The sequence below is a fragment of the Akebia trifoliata genome, chromosome 10 (genome assembly GCF_017979445.1).
Source record: "Akebia trifoliata isolate Shusen 1 chromosome 10, ASM1797944v1, whole genome shotgun sequence".
Classification (NCBI taxonomy): domain Eukaryota; kingdom Viridiplantae; phylum Streptophyta; class Magnoliopsida; order Ranunculales; family Lardizabalaceae; genus Akebia; species Akebia trifoliata.
In genome coordinates, this window is record NC_141384.1 from 10,195,117 (window position 1) to 10,208,522 (window position 13,406).

The following is a 13,406-nucleotide window of genomic DNA, read 5'->3' on the forward strand; positions in this document are numbered from 1 at the left end:
CCCTCTTTCACGATTTTTGGGGAGAACCACCATAAAAGGAAAGGGCAAGGGACCATTGAAAGGGACTTTCTCTGACATTTTTTTTACTACCCTCCATAATAAAAAAAAAAAAAAAACCTGCAACTTTCCATCTTCTTCTTCCCCCATTAAAAATTCAGCAACCTTCCCATTAAACAAATTTCAGCAACCTTCCTCATTAAAAATTCAACAACATCCTCCTTCCCCATTGCTGCCCAACAATCAGCCACCCCTCTCTCTCTCTTTCCCTTACGTTCCTCTTTTGCTACAACATTATTCCAGCCCCTCTCATTCCATCTTCACTTTGTTGCCTTCTTACATCACTACTTTTAAAAAAATCTGCACAACCCAATCTCAAAAAAAAAAAAAAAAACAGCAACTCTACCTTTCATTCTCCTCTCTATAAAACCAGCACCCATTCGCGTCTTGAGGAGGAATTTCCGACCACAAGGGAAAAATGCAACAACTGGCCAAACCGATCTTAATTGAAAAGAGTAAAGAAAAAAAAGGGGCAAGAAGATTCAACAGCAAACAAGAGAAGAAAAAAGAAGAAGAGAGATTTACCTCTTCTTATTCTTCACCAAGCTGCTCGACAACACAAACCAGCCCTCTATTAGTTTCATTTTAGTCCCTTTAATAACACCCCCATAGGTTTCGGCCTCCCTCTTGCACAGCCATCTTTTGGCCACTCTCTTTGCACAATCTCACAGAATCTCACTTCGGCTATCCTCTTTGCAAAAACCAACTTCTTCGTCCTCACATAACAGCACCATAGATATTAAACCCATTCAAAGTCCCCATAATCCTCAGTTTTTGCACTCAAGCAACTCCTTTGGCAAGTTTTAAAGGAATCCGACATTCAGACTTCAAGCTTGTAGGATCACGACATTATTTATAAGCTATTTCGAGGTTATTTTTGAAGGAATCCTAGCAATCCGACATTATTCGGCAAAGGTAACTTTTTTTTTTTAATTTTACTTTATTTTATTTTTCATTTTATTGTATTGTTTCTTGATTTCATATGCATATAAACTAATTCTTCAATTTTTGAGGTGTACGTGGCACTAATGGCAATTTTTAAAATTTCTGAAATATTAATAGATCGATTCACCCATTTTTAGATTGATTGAATTAACTTGCATATATCAAGTTAGTGGATCGGCTCATTGGGTGTTCATATTATCAAGTAGATTCATCGATTTTTGTTAGCAGATTCGCAAATATTGGTATTGATCAACTCATGAATTTTTGAATATACGAAAAATTAAAAAATCGATTTTCTCAATTCGCTAATATCAAATTGGGTTAACTCATTAATATTAGTATTGATCAACTCATGAATTTTTGAATACACGACAAATTAAGAAATCGATTTTCTCAATGAAAATCAACGAGTTAATTCATTGATTTTCATGTGCATTGGAAACCAAAACTTCCTACGAAATTGAACAACGAGTTGGCTCACTGATTTTAATACGCGTAACAATTCAAAAATTGAATCTCTTTGATAAAAAAAATGTGTGGGTTGACTCACTGATTTTAATACACCTGGTAATTAAAAAATCTGATTTCTTTGATTAATAATTTGTGAGTTAACTCACTGATTTTAGGCGCACGTGGTAATTTAAAAATCGGATTTCTTTGGTTAAAAATATGTGAGTCGATTCAATAATTTTAATACACGTGGTAACTAAAAAAAATTAAGATTTCTTTGATTAATAATTTGTGGGTTAACTCGTTGATTTTAATACACGTGGCGATTCAGAAATCGAATTTCTTTGATAAATGTCGTCAATGAGCCAATTCAATAATTTTGTGTACAAGGCATTAATTGATTTCACTTTCTTCCTAATGTGGCTGAATCGATTCACTAAATTTTGGTGCCACGTAAGCCTCATCAATCGTGGGATTCTATTATGCGAAATTCAAGAATCCATGTAATTATTTTAGCCGTAGGATTTATTTAGTAAATACGATGCAATTTGATGATAATTGAACCTTAGTTTGAGTATTTGAATGTCGATCGTAGGATATTTTTGGATCGCAGTAAAGACTGATCATCTTGATCAGGCGGGTTCGGTGCCTAACACCTTCCGAAACTAGTAACCTGAACCCTTACCCATCTCTCTGATCCGTAGACCGACCCATATCCATTTGGAGTTAATTTTGGTTCCTAGACCTAAACTAGGTGGCGACTCCCTATTCTTTTAAAATCCCCGAGATGTGTAATCGGATCCTTATCCTTTATTTCTTAGAAAGGCAGGGTCGAGGCGATTTCAGTGATGATTCCATTGGGGATATTTAGGGTCAAACTTGACCTTATCCAAGACTACCCTTAGGTTTACTTTTTTTTCGAGTCAACCCAATTGACTCAATGAGACTCTTAGATTAACCTAGATTTTATCCTTTCTTTCATTGGCATGTGATTAGATATATTCAATTGTCTATCTCTGTTGATTTGTTTGATGATTGAATGTATTTGATTTTTATGGTTGGATATTTACGAAAAATGCCCCGAGTGCAGTTTGTCCCTTTGCACACACTCACAAGCATGCATACGCATATTTGCATCATGTTATGTCCTTATAAACCCAATAGTCGAATCTAAGCTAACCTAGTCCTTTGGGACACGGGGGACGCCCATGAACGCTACAACTTCAGTATAGTACCTTCAGGTATATCAAACTGGAACACCACGTACTGCTTGACCAAGTAAAAGTGGGATAGTATATCGGTGTTTCGGGCTGAAGTAACTAAGTTTTGTCCTAACCTAGTCTCAATCATATAGAAAGCCTAAACTTAGGTGTGGTCCCACTAAACCATGAATCGAATTGACCATAAGTGCTTCCGGGTTGCCTTTCTTTAATCTAACCAAAAGGTAAGTGGGGGGACTGATCCACACCGCTCAAATAGAACTCGCAATATTGGTTTAACCCAATAAATATAATTGAAAAAGTTGTGCTAGCCAATCATTTTCCAACCTATTAGCCCAATTGGTAAGTTGATCTTTTGGATCAATATACGAGCTGATCGAGTTAATTAGTTCAATTAAATGTCAATGAGGTGATATATTATTTTTTGAATCCATTGGATAGAATCGATCCGAATGTGGTAAGTGAACTTCTTTTTCTGACCAATTCTATTCAATATATTGGACCTTTCTTTAAATCAAAATGTTTGAATCACATTAAAAATTGTACCAAAATATAGATGTGGCTTGTTCTTAATGTGTCAGTAATGAGAGTTAATTTTTTGGTTAGATAGCTCATGATAATGTACAATTGTTGATGGAAAGAGCTTTAGATGCGTTCAACACTGTCGAGAAGTACAATTTTGGTGCATATGGACTTCAAAGCGTATTTTCTCTCAAGTCAGTGATTGTCAATTGGAACCTCTTATATGTCGTGACCAATTTCTGGGACCCGAATTACCACGTATTTCGTTTTGGTTCAGTCACACTTTGTCCAACTCATGAAGATTATTACAATATTATGGGAATAAGCACATTGGGTCCAATGATTCGTCTTCCATCGAAATCCAAATTCACAAAAGAACTCTCGAAAGGATTAGGAGTTAAGCCTAAAAAAGCAAGAAGATTCACAGATCACAGTTTACTGAAATGCAGAGACTTCTAGAAGTACACCGAACTCCTAAACAATAAATCTTAGGGATTTTGCTCCGGAACTTCACAGGAAGGCTAGAGATTTTACTTTATATCTGGGGTATTGTCAACATATTTTCTGATTTCATTTAGGATGGGTCATCAGTTGCCAAGGTTTTTCGTAGATTGTCGAACAACTTAAAAACAAAGTTAACCTAGTCCCCACAATACTTGTCGAGACTTTTGAGGGATTATCAAATGAGAATGCACTAGGAAGGGCAGGATTTCGAGGAAGTCCACATTTGCTTTATCTGTGGTTATGTATCCGACTTCGCATCGCAGAGTTCCCACAAATCAAGGAAAGTAAATGGGAAAAATCCGCAAGAAATGAAACATTAGTGAATTTTGCATCTATTGAAGACTGGAGGGACTGGCTCTCAAATTTGACTACACAAGATATAAATTGGGATAAATTAGGATCAAGAATGGATAAAGGCACCGTACTTGCTTCAAAAGGATCTGATCATGTAATACTCACTGGACTGCTGAATACATCTTTTTATTGCCCAAGGATGATACCAAGACAGATAGGATTCCCTTCATGGATCCCAATACCCCCGAGGAATCGACATCCTATTAAGGAGCTGACTTTGTACTTGGTGGAACACATAACTACCGCTTGGGACCATCGGATGCTTATTGAATCGGAAGATCAACAAGCATTCAAGAAGCAGAAGAGATGAATAGAAGAGCAAGTAGGGTCCTAGATCGAGTTGTTTTTGCTTTAAGAGGAGAGTCTCCTCATTTCTTTTGTGATTGCATTGGTACGATTTTTTAATGAGAATTCTCTTTTAATAAGGCCCTAATTAACAATAAATCACCTCTTCAAACATAAGCTTGACCAGCACAACTCATCAATTATAATAAAATAATAAAAGCAAATATTATCAAGAGGGATTATTTACCTACCACCAATTCTTAATTCACTTTTGATGGGGTTTCAAGATACTATTGCGCCCAAACTTAAGCGTCCGCCACTTAGTTGGAGTCGAGAGTCAGGTCATTTGGGGAGAACATCAGCACCAAATGAACCGTCAAAAATGACTTCTGAATCTAAACTCGCAAAAATTCGTAAGATTTTAGCAGTCTTTGCAATGGATATGAACAACATAAAGAGTAAGGTGGAAGTGCTGGAATAGATCTCCGAATCAACAAGAGATCACCCTGATGATCAAAGGGGCAAGGGACCAGAAGGTAGCATAGCTAAGAATCTGGATGAGGTTTATGAGCTTGACGGAAATGAGGAGCATTTTAATGAGAATCCAATGTTGGCCAACAGAATGACTTAGTTGGAAACAGCTGTAAAGAACATAAAAGGGATTAACGAAATCGTAGCAAGAATAGAGGCTTTAAATCAAATTCCTAAGATCCGTCTGCCAGAAAAGTTTGTAATGCCAGAAATAGAAAAATTCAATGGAGTAGGCTGCGCAAAAACACATCTCAAGGTATATGTCACCAATATGCGCACAATGGGCCTCAGTGACGAACAGATGACATTGTTGTTCCAACATACTCTATCAGGATCAGCGCTACGATGGTTGATCTCCCAAGATTCAGCTGCAATAGGGACATGGGAAAATATGTCAAGGATGTTTTGGAACTAGTACAAGTACAGCACCGAGATCGAAACTTCTCGAAGGGATTTAGAATCCACTAAGCAGAAGAATAGGGAAACATTTACTGATTTCATTAGCCATTGGAGGGCTAAGGCTGCATAGATATGGGATAGGTCATCAGAAAAGGAACAAGTGACGATCATATTGAAAAATCTCTCGCAGGGGTATGCTCAACATTTAGTCGCCCAATATCTTCCCACTTTCAAATCCCTATAACAAGCCGGAAGCCAACTTGAGGATGTTTTTGCCTCTAGGATCCTTTCCAACTCTTTTGACAACAAAACCAAAAACCCCTTCACTAATTCCAAACCCAACGTCAACCATGCCTATATAGCCAACACGTCTACCACCCCAGTTCAACCCCCAACTCGAACAAATAATCAGGCAAATTCGAGTAGAGTCCCCCCTCGACAGTTCACAAATCTAGGGATGCCCCTCATCGTAGTCTTTCTGAAATTATTTAAAAAAGGGCTTCTCACCCCTCTCCAACCTCAACCTCTGCCAAACCCCCTGCCAGCTTCACATAACCCTAATATCTTTTACGAATTCCATCAAAGTTCTGGTCATCATACTGACCGATGTATTTCTCTCTGCCATGCCTTCCAAAACCTCATCGATGATAAAAAAAAGTCATCATACCTACCTCAACATCACCAAATGTCACCACCAATCCACTACCTATATATCAACCTCCACCAACACTAAATATGGTCTCTAACACTCAACTATCATTCGACCCAGCCTTTTTCATCCATCCAATCTACGCCAAATCGCCAAGTTATCCCCTTGTCGAAATAGCTTTCACTGAAGAGGTCTATGCCACAAACCATGAGCCATTTGATCTAACTAAAGATGAATCATACTATTTATCCCCACCTCGCTACGATAGTCCATCATATACCAGCTACCTCTTGGCACACATGATCTCAAAAAACCCATTTTCTACAACAGATGAAGACCCTTACCTATTGGCTGAAGAAAATGAATCATTTCCACTCTCTTGTGATGAAGTCAAGCACATGACATGGGGAGGGAGAGTCTTTAAGCCGCCAGAACTCAGCGTTGACAATCCAGCGGCCTTGGCAAGGAAGGAAAAAGTAGACCCCATCCAAGAAACTATTGAAGAGGATGATATCGTGATCAAACAGCTAAAAAAGACAGGCACCAATATTTCAGTTTGGGGTTTGTTCATGGCCTCCATAGCCCACAGGAAAGTTGTTCTCAAGCATTAAGCGCAGCCCAAGTTTCCTTCGATACTTCCCCTGATCAATTGGCTAGTATAGTAGGGGCAACCTATGTCGAGAACAGTTTATCTTTCTCGGACCCCGACCTCCCAAAAGAAGGGTCTAGCCATACGAAACAGTTGCATATCACAGTTAACTGCAACGAAATGAGAATCCATTTAGTCTTGGTGTAAACACCCCATTTTTGCATTCGCATGATTAATCAACTCGTCAACCCGATCGCAATGATTCCCAATGATGGATGTTTATTCCAATGTTTTATTTTGTTACCAGATATGTTTCAGAAATCCGGATGAGGTATCTCGAACTGACAAAACTGTAGAAACCACACTACGCTAGGAAAATATGACCCCAGAAACATAGAAATCATCATCTTACAGACAAAAAGAAGCTTTACGATAAAAATCACTAAAAAATGACTAAATTACCAAAATACCCCTAAACCTCAAAACATTCCTAGAGCCTACGTTACACTTTGGAAAATCTTTTTAAAACATATAAAACAACAAATTGAAACCAAATAAATCATTTCGCCAATTTTCACAAAATTCAAAAAAATTACAAAAATGCCCCTCATAAAGTTCACAACCATTTCGCATAAAAAACGTCATAAATGATAAAAACCAATATTTTCGTTTAATTCCTTACGAAAAATCGATTCTAAAACATCTTGGAACATCAAAAATCGACTTGAAACGCAAAAATCCTCTCCGAGGGTAAAACGGTAATTTTATAATTTTAATAATTAAAAATTCTGAAATTAATAAATAAAATATTAAATAATGTAAAGTGAAACATTAATAAAATTAATTTAAAATTTTGAACCAAAAAAATCGATCAATCAGGCTTTCAAGCAAAATTATTGATGGTTGCTCAGATATTTATTAAAAGACCCCTCTATTTAGGGGCCCAAAGAATTAAAGATATAATAAAGGACGTTTATCGAAAATCTTAAATTCGATCCAGTAAGACTAAATTCGAGAAATTAAAGTCAATCAAGAAAGACTAAAGTCAAAATCTTAAAGTCAATCAAATGAGACTAAAAGTCAAAATCCTAATCTAAACTAATCAAGTCAATCTCATAAGACTAAAGTCAAAACCCTAATTAAAACCCTAATCAAGTCAATCTCATGAGATTAAAGTCAAATCCGAATTAAAACCCTAATAAGACTAAGTCAATCTCATATGACTAAAGTCAAAACCTTAATAAGAAACCCTAATCAAACCCTAATTCTTCTAAAAAACTTTATAAATAGGAGCCTCCACACCCTATTTTCGTATCCAAGAAAAAATCCTAAGAGAAGTAGGTCAAAACGCTTCCCTAGCCTCCCATAAACCCTAATTTTGGAGCCCCAACTCCTTACTTAACACCTATACTTCAATTTTAGCTTGAAAAACACCTAGAAACCCTTCAAAAACACCCAGAAATCCGTAAAAAATCCGAAGAATCTAGATCTGAGAAAGAGATACCTTGCCTCGAAGATCAGAAATCAGATCCAGAGACTGAACAAAGCGAGGAGTACTGTACAATGAGCGATTTTATCAATCTGAGGGAATAGATCGTTGCGTTCGAAGGTAAAATTCTTTTATTTTTTTTATCTAGGTCTTTTTGTTAGCAATGTAGTTTTATTTGGGATAAGTAGAGACCGACATTGGCCGGGCGAGGTTGGTGCCTAACACCTTCCAACCCCATAATGTGATCCTCGGACCCATATTTTTGTAGTAGATTAGTTGATTTATCCATTTAGAGTCTATATTCGATTCCTATATCGTAATAACTAAATGGCGACTCCCAAACCTCAAGGGTCAAAAGCGGATCTACGCACCCCGCAAATCGAGGGCGCTTTTAGTGGCGACTCTACTGGGGACCATTGAGGATCAAACTTGAAAAATTCCAAGTATGGGAGCAATGCTAAAACTATCTAGATTTTTTTTTATTTTTAATTGTTAGTTTATTTGTTTATTTATTTATTTGTTAGTTATTTCTATCATTCTTTTTGTTCAATTATGGATCGTGTGTTTGGGTTGTGAATATTTTACTTTTGCATGTCATTAGTTTGTTTATGATTTAATCAAAGATCAATTGGAATGACCCCAAATAATACGAGATTTCGAAAAGATAATTTTATTGAGGATGAAATATTGATTATTAGACCATGGAGATTGTAAAAATAAAAAATAAAAAAGAAACAAAAGAAATCTTTTACTTTACTATCCATCTTTTTTAGATGTATGTCCATCCATTTTTGGATAGCAAGAGATTTGTTTTTTTTTTAAATGTTTGATTTATTGATTGTCAGTGTTTTTTATTTTATTTTTCTTATATGTGTGCAGTTTTTTTCTTTTTTAAAGAGTTGTGCTGTCCATTGATAGCAAACAAAAAATTAAAAAAATTTAAAAAAAATGAGGAAATTTTTTTAGGGTGCTGTTAGCCAACAACACCGTTTTAAACTAATTTTAGGTGTGGTGTGCTAATAACAATTATTTTTTCTTATTAGTTCTATCTTCTTCCCCAATGGAAGAAACAATAAACCAGCAGAAGAGAGAGACGTCCCTCTCTCTCTCTCTCTCGATCTGCTACGCGTGCCGTGTGTAGTGTATTGGTTCAACTTCTGGTTTTGATATCCACACGTGTGGTCACAACTACAGCCCATACCTTGTTCTAGAACCAATACCACTTCTCAAAAACTCCAGAACCCCTCTCCATTCGTCTCTGTTCTTCTTCTCTGATTATATCTTAAGTTTGATCTTTGTTAATTCCTGCGACAAGTGACATGGCACTAGATACCTTAGCTGACTATTTTGCACCAAGCAAACATTTTTTCTGGCTTCCATCTGTTTTGGCTGGCATCGTTATGTGCATGATTGTGTATGAAGTTACAGGTTTTATTAGCTTTTTGTGCTTCAAAGGCTATACCAAGCTAAGCAAAGCAGAACAAATTGAATGGAACAACCGAGGTTTTTCTACATTCCATGCATTTATTGTAGTAGTTGCTGTTTTCGATCTTGTTTTGTTATCAGATCTTTTCAATGAAAGTTCTCGTGATGAATCGATTGTAAAAAAATTCTGTCCTATCTAACACCATATTGGGGATCTCAGTGGGTTATTTTCTCTTAGATTTGGGAATGATCCTTTGGAATTTCCCAGCTTTAGGTGGTCTGGAGTATGTTCTACATCATGTGCTCTCCATGTTTGCAATCTTCTTAGCACTCATAAGTGGTCAAGCTCAAATTTACATACTGATGGTTTTATTTTTAGAGAGCACTACTCCCTTTGTAAATCTAAGATGGTACTTGGATTCTGCTGGACAAAAGGGTTCTAAGCTTTATCTTTCCAATGGCATCGCAATGTTCTTGGGGTGACTGGTTGCAAGGATCCTTCTGTTCATCTTTTTCTATGACCACATGTACCTCTTTTTTGATCAAATCAAACAAATATTCCCTTTGGGCTTCTACACCTTGCTAGTGGTGCTTTCCATATTGGCAGTGATGAATGTGTTTTGGTTTTGGAAAATCGTTAAAGGCTTGATAAAAACTATTACCAAAGCAAGACATAGTCGCTGAATCGACCCTTTCCTGTGGGTCTTACATCCCTTTGTATCTACATGGCTTTCCTCTTCTTACCCACACGTGTACATATTGTAATTTATTCTCTTATCTTCTTAATAGGAACCAATGTTTAGCCTCCCTTGTGTTTCTGTACCCTTTAGTCGAAGTATGGCTCGTAGTAACAGGTCGGTAATGGCAGTTGTGTTGGTTGGACTGAACATGTCCATGGCAGAATAACTTCCATTTTCTATAATCTTATCCTGTTATTTTTTTATTTTTTATTTTTCAAATAAAATAAAATTAAATTAAAAAAGGGGAGGGGTAAGGTTATCCTCACCAATTTAGTAAGATTTCAAATTTTGCTAAAGGATTGATCTCACCACGTGGCAACAAAAAAAAAAAGAATTTCCCTTTCTTCCTAAAAAAAAATCGATTTGTTTAAAAAAATAAAGGAAAAAATCATAACTCCTTATGCTCATAACTGTCATTCTACACTCAATGTAATATTCTTTGAAATCTCGAATTTTTCTAGGTCGCCCAAAGCGATCTTTGGTTTGGACCATAAGAAAAAAAAAAGGGGATTGGATTTCGAAAATCAACCATAGGGGTGATTTTTTAGGTGAGTCAACTTAGTTGAACTCATCTTACATCACTTGAGGAACTAGTAGTGTGCTATTTATTTTAATTCTCTTTGTGCGATTTTACCATAATGTGTTGCCATGATACCCAAATTTGAACGTAATGAGTCGAGTCAACTCGCTTGAATTTATTGGTTTCATGCAATTTGTTGCTTGTTCTTATACATTTCCTTGATATGTCATGATGATATTGTTTTCATGTTATATGAGGGCTGAATGCTATGAGATGAGTTAACTCGATGAGTCCATGTTTGAATAGGTTATGTGTTAGATTATGGTGCATGATTTTCTTTTTGATACCAATTCATATGATCATACCCCTTGGATATCTTGATTGATGGAACCTTAAGTCTAGCAGGTTGATTGCTATTTCAGCGAACTCTATCCAGGTCAGCTCTGCAATGGTTGATGTCTCAAGACCCAACTATGGTAGGTACATGGGAAAATATGTCAAAGGCTTTCTAGCATCAGTACAAATACAGTACCGAAATTGAAACTTCAAGAAAGGACTTGGAGTCAACTAAACAGAAGAATGGGAAAACATTTACTGACTTCATCGGTCGTTTGAGGGCCAAGGCTGCACAAATATGGGATAGTCCTTTAGAGAAAGAACAAGTGGCTATTATCTTAAAAAACCTCTCGCAAGGGTATGCCCGACATCTAATCTCCCAATACCTTCCTACATTCGAGTCTCTATTGCAAGCTGGTAGCCATTTGGAATATGCTTTCTCTTCCAGAATCCTTTATAATCCTTCTGATAACAAGTTCAAAAAGCCTTTCACTAATTCCAAGTCTAGCGCTAATCACGCCTATGTAGCCAATACGTCTACTATACCCGTCCAATCTACTATCCTACCTAGTAACCAAGTTAACCCTAATCAACCTCGACCACGTAGGAAATTCACCAATCTTGGTATGCCTTTGAGCATTGTCTTTCAAAAACTATTAAATAAAGGGCTCATTGCACCTCTCCAACCTTGACCTTTACCAAATCCACTCCCCACTTTTCTCATAATCCCAACCTATTTTGCGAGTTTCACCAAAATTCTGGTCATCTACTGATCGTTGCGTCGTTCTTCATCATACAGTTCAAGACTTCATTGAAACCAAAAAAGTCCCTGTCCCTGCCCCTGCCCCTGAGCTGCCAAATGTTACTACCAACCCTCTACTCATTTACCAACCTCCTCAGACTTTGAACATGGTATCCAATACTCAACTCTCGTTTGACCCAATCCTTCTCATCCGATCAGTCAATCATAAACGTCCTACCCCCCTCTTACCAGAGTGACGATCCCTAATGAGGTTTTCACCACCAAATGCAGTCTTGGCCAAGAGAGAAGAAGTAAGTCTGAAGAATGCAAAGAATCTGAAGAAGAAGACTCAGTCCAACCGCTTGAAAATAGTTGCTCGAGTTCTCAGTCTGTAATCAAGCCCGTTATAGGTAATTGTCTTTAGTTTTTTATGAGTCTTGAGTCCAGTTCTTTTTATCAATTTAGTAATCAAGTTTGTCTTTTTATTTCTTATTTTGTTCTAATCAAGTTAATTTGTAGAGTCTGCAATGGTGTCAGTCGCCCCATCTAAATTTAATTGAATAAAGAAATTTTTTGAATACCTTGAGTGCATTAACAAATTAACTAATAACTGGCTTCAAGGAGAAATTCCTCTAATAAAGAACCCCCTCTTGAATGAGAAGATAAATGTCTTGCTCGAGGAAGCAAAGGTCATTGACCTCGGAACAAAAATAATTCCTAAGAAATTCAGATTGGAACTAACTTATCCCTAGAAAAGCACAAAGAGATGATGAATTTATTCAGAAAATTCAAAAGACTTGCTTACATGGTCCTATGAGGATATGTCGATTAAATTTGGGGTGTTGTTCAACATGAAATATATACCCATCCTGTGATAACACCACATGTACAAACCATAATAGACTCACATGGTGGGAGGAGAAATTACAAAATGTATTAGTGCTGGACTTTTAAAAAAAAAAGTTTACTATTTTCAGATCGATGGAATAGTTGAAGCAGCCAGTAAAAATCTCAAGACAATCATCGTGAAAATGTGTCAATCACACATCATACCGGGATTGGCCAGAGAAGTTACCATTCGCGTTATGGACATATTACACTTCAATACAGTCTTCCACTAGAGTCACTCTAGTGTATGATATGGAAGCAATCTTACCGGTTAAAAGGGAAAATCCTGTATCTCAAGGTCTTGATGGAAGTTAATTGTTAGAAACATATTGGGTCTGTCAATGGAGAGGAGTCACTCGCATGTTTGACAAGAAAGTCAAAGTTCATCACTTATAAGTCAAGGATCTAAGCATCAGACTACCAAAAAAAAAATTGAGCACTCTTCCTCGATTATAGAAAGTTTGAACCCAATTGGAGAGATTCAATCATTAAGGAAATACTATTTGAAAAAATTGTTAGACTTCAAGATCATGATGGAATCGAATTACCAGAGTCAACCAACCTTGACAAGATCAAACGGTATTACATTTAAGGAGACCATCTTTGGCCGAATCAATTTTCCTATTACCCAGTTCAATATCTCATTTCTCAGCCCTTTGCAGCCTTTTCAAAAAATAATGATGTATTTTTCTTTCTCAGCCCAATCACCTAACCTAGGGGAGGGAAAAATTCGAACTACGTTTTGGGTTGATCCCAAAATT

General features: G+C 36.7%; 1 pseudogene; it reads left to right on the plus strand.

The window, feature by feature from the left end:
* The first annotated feature begins 9,102 nt into the window (after window positions 1–9,102).
* LOC147393111 (uncharacterized) lies at window positions 9,103–10,103 on the plus strand (annotated as a pseudogene).
* The last annotated feature ends 3,303 nt before the right edge of the window (window positions 10,104–13,406 follow it).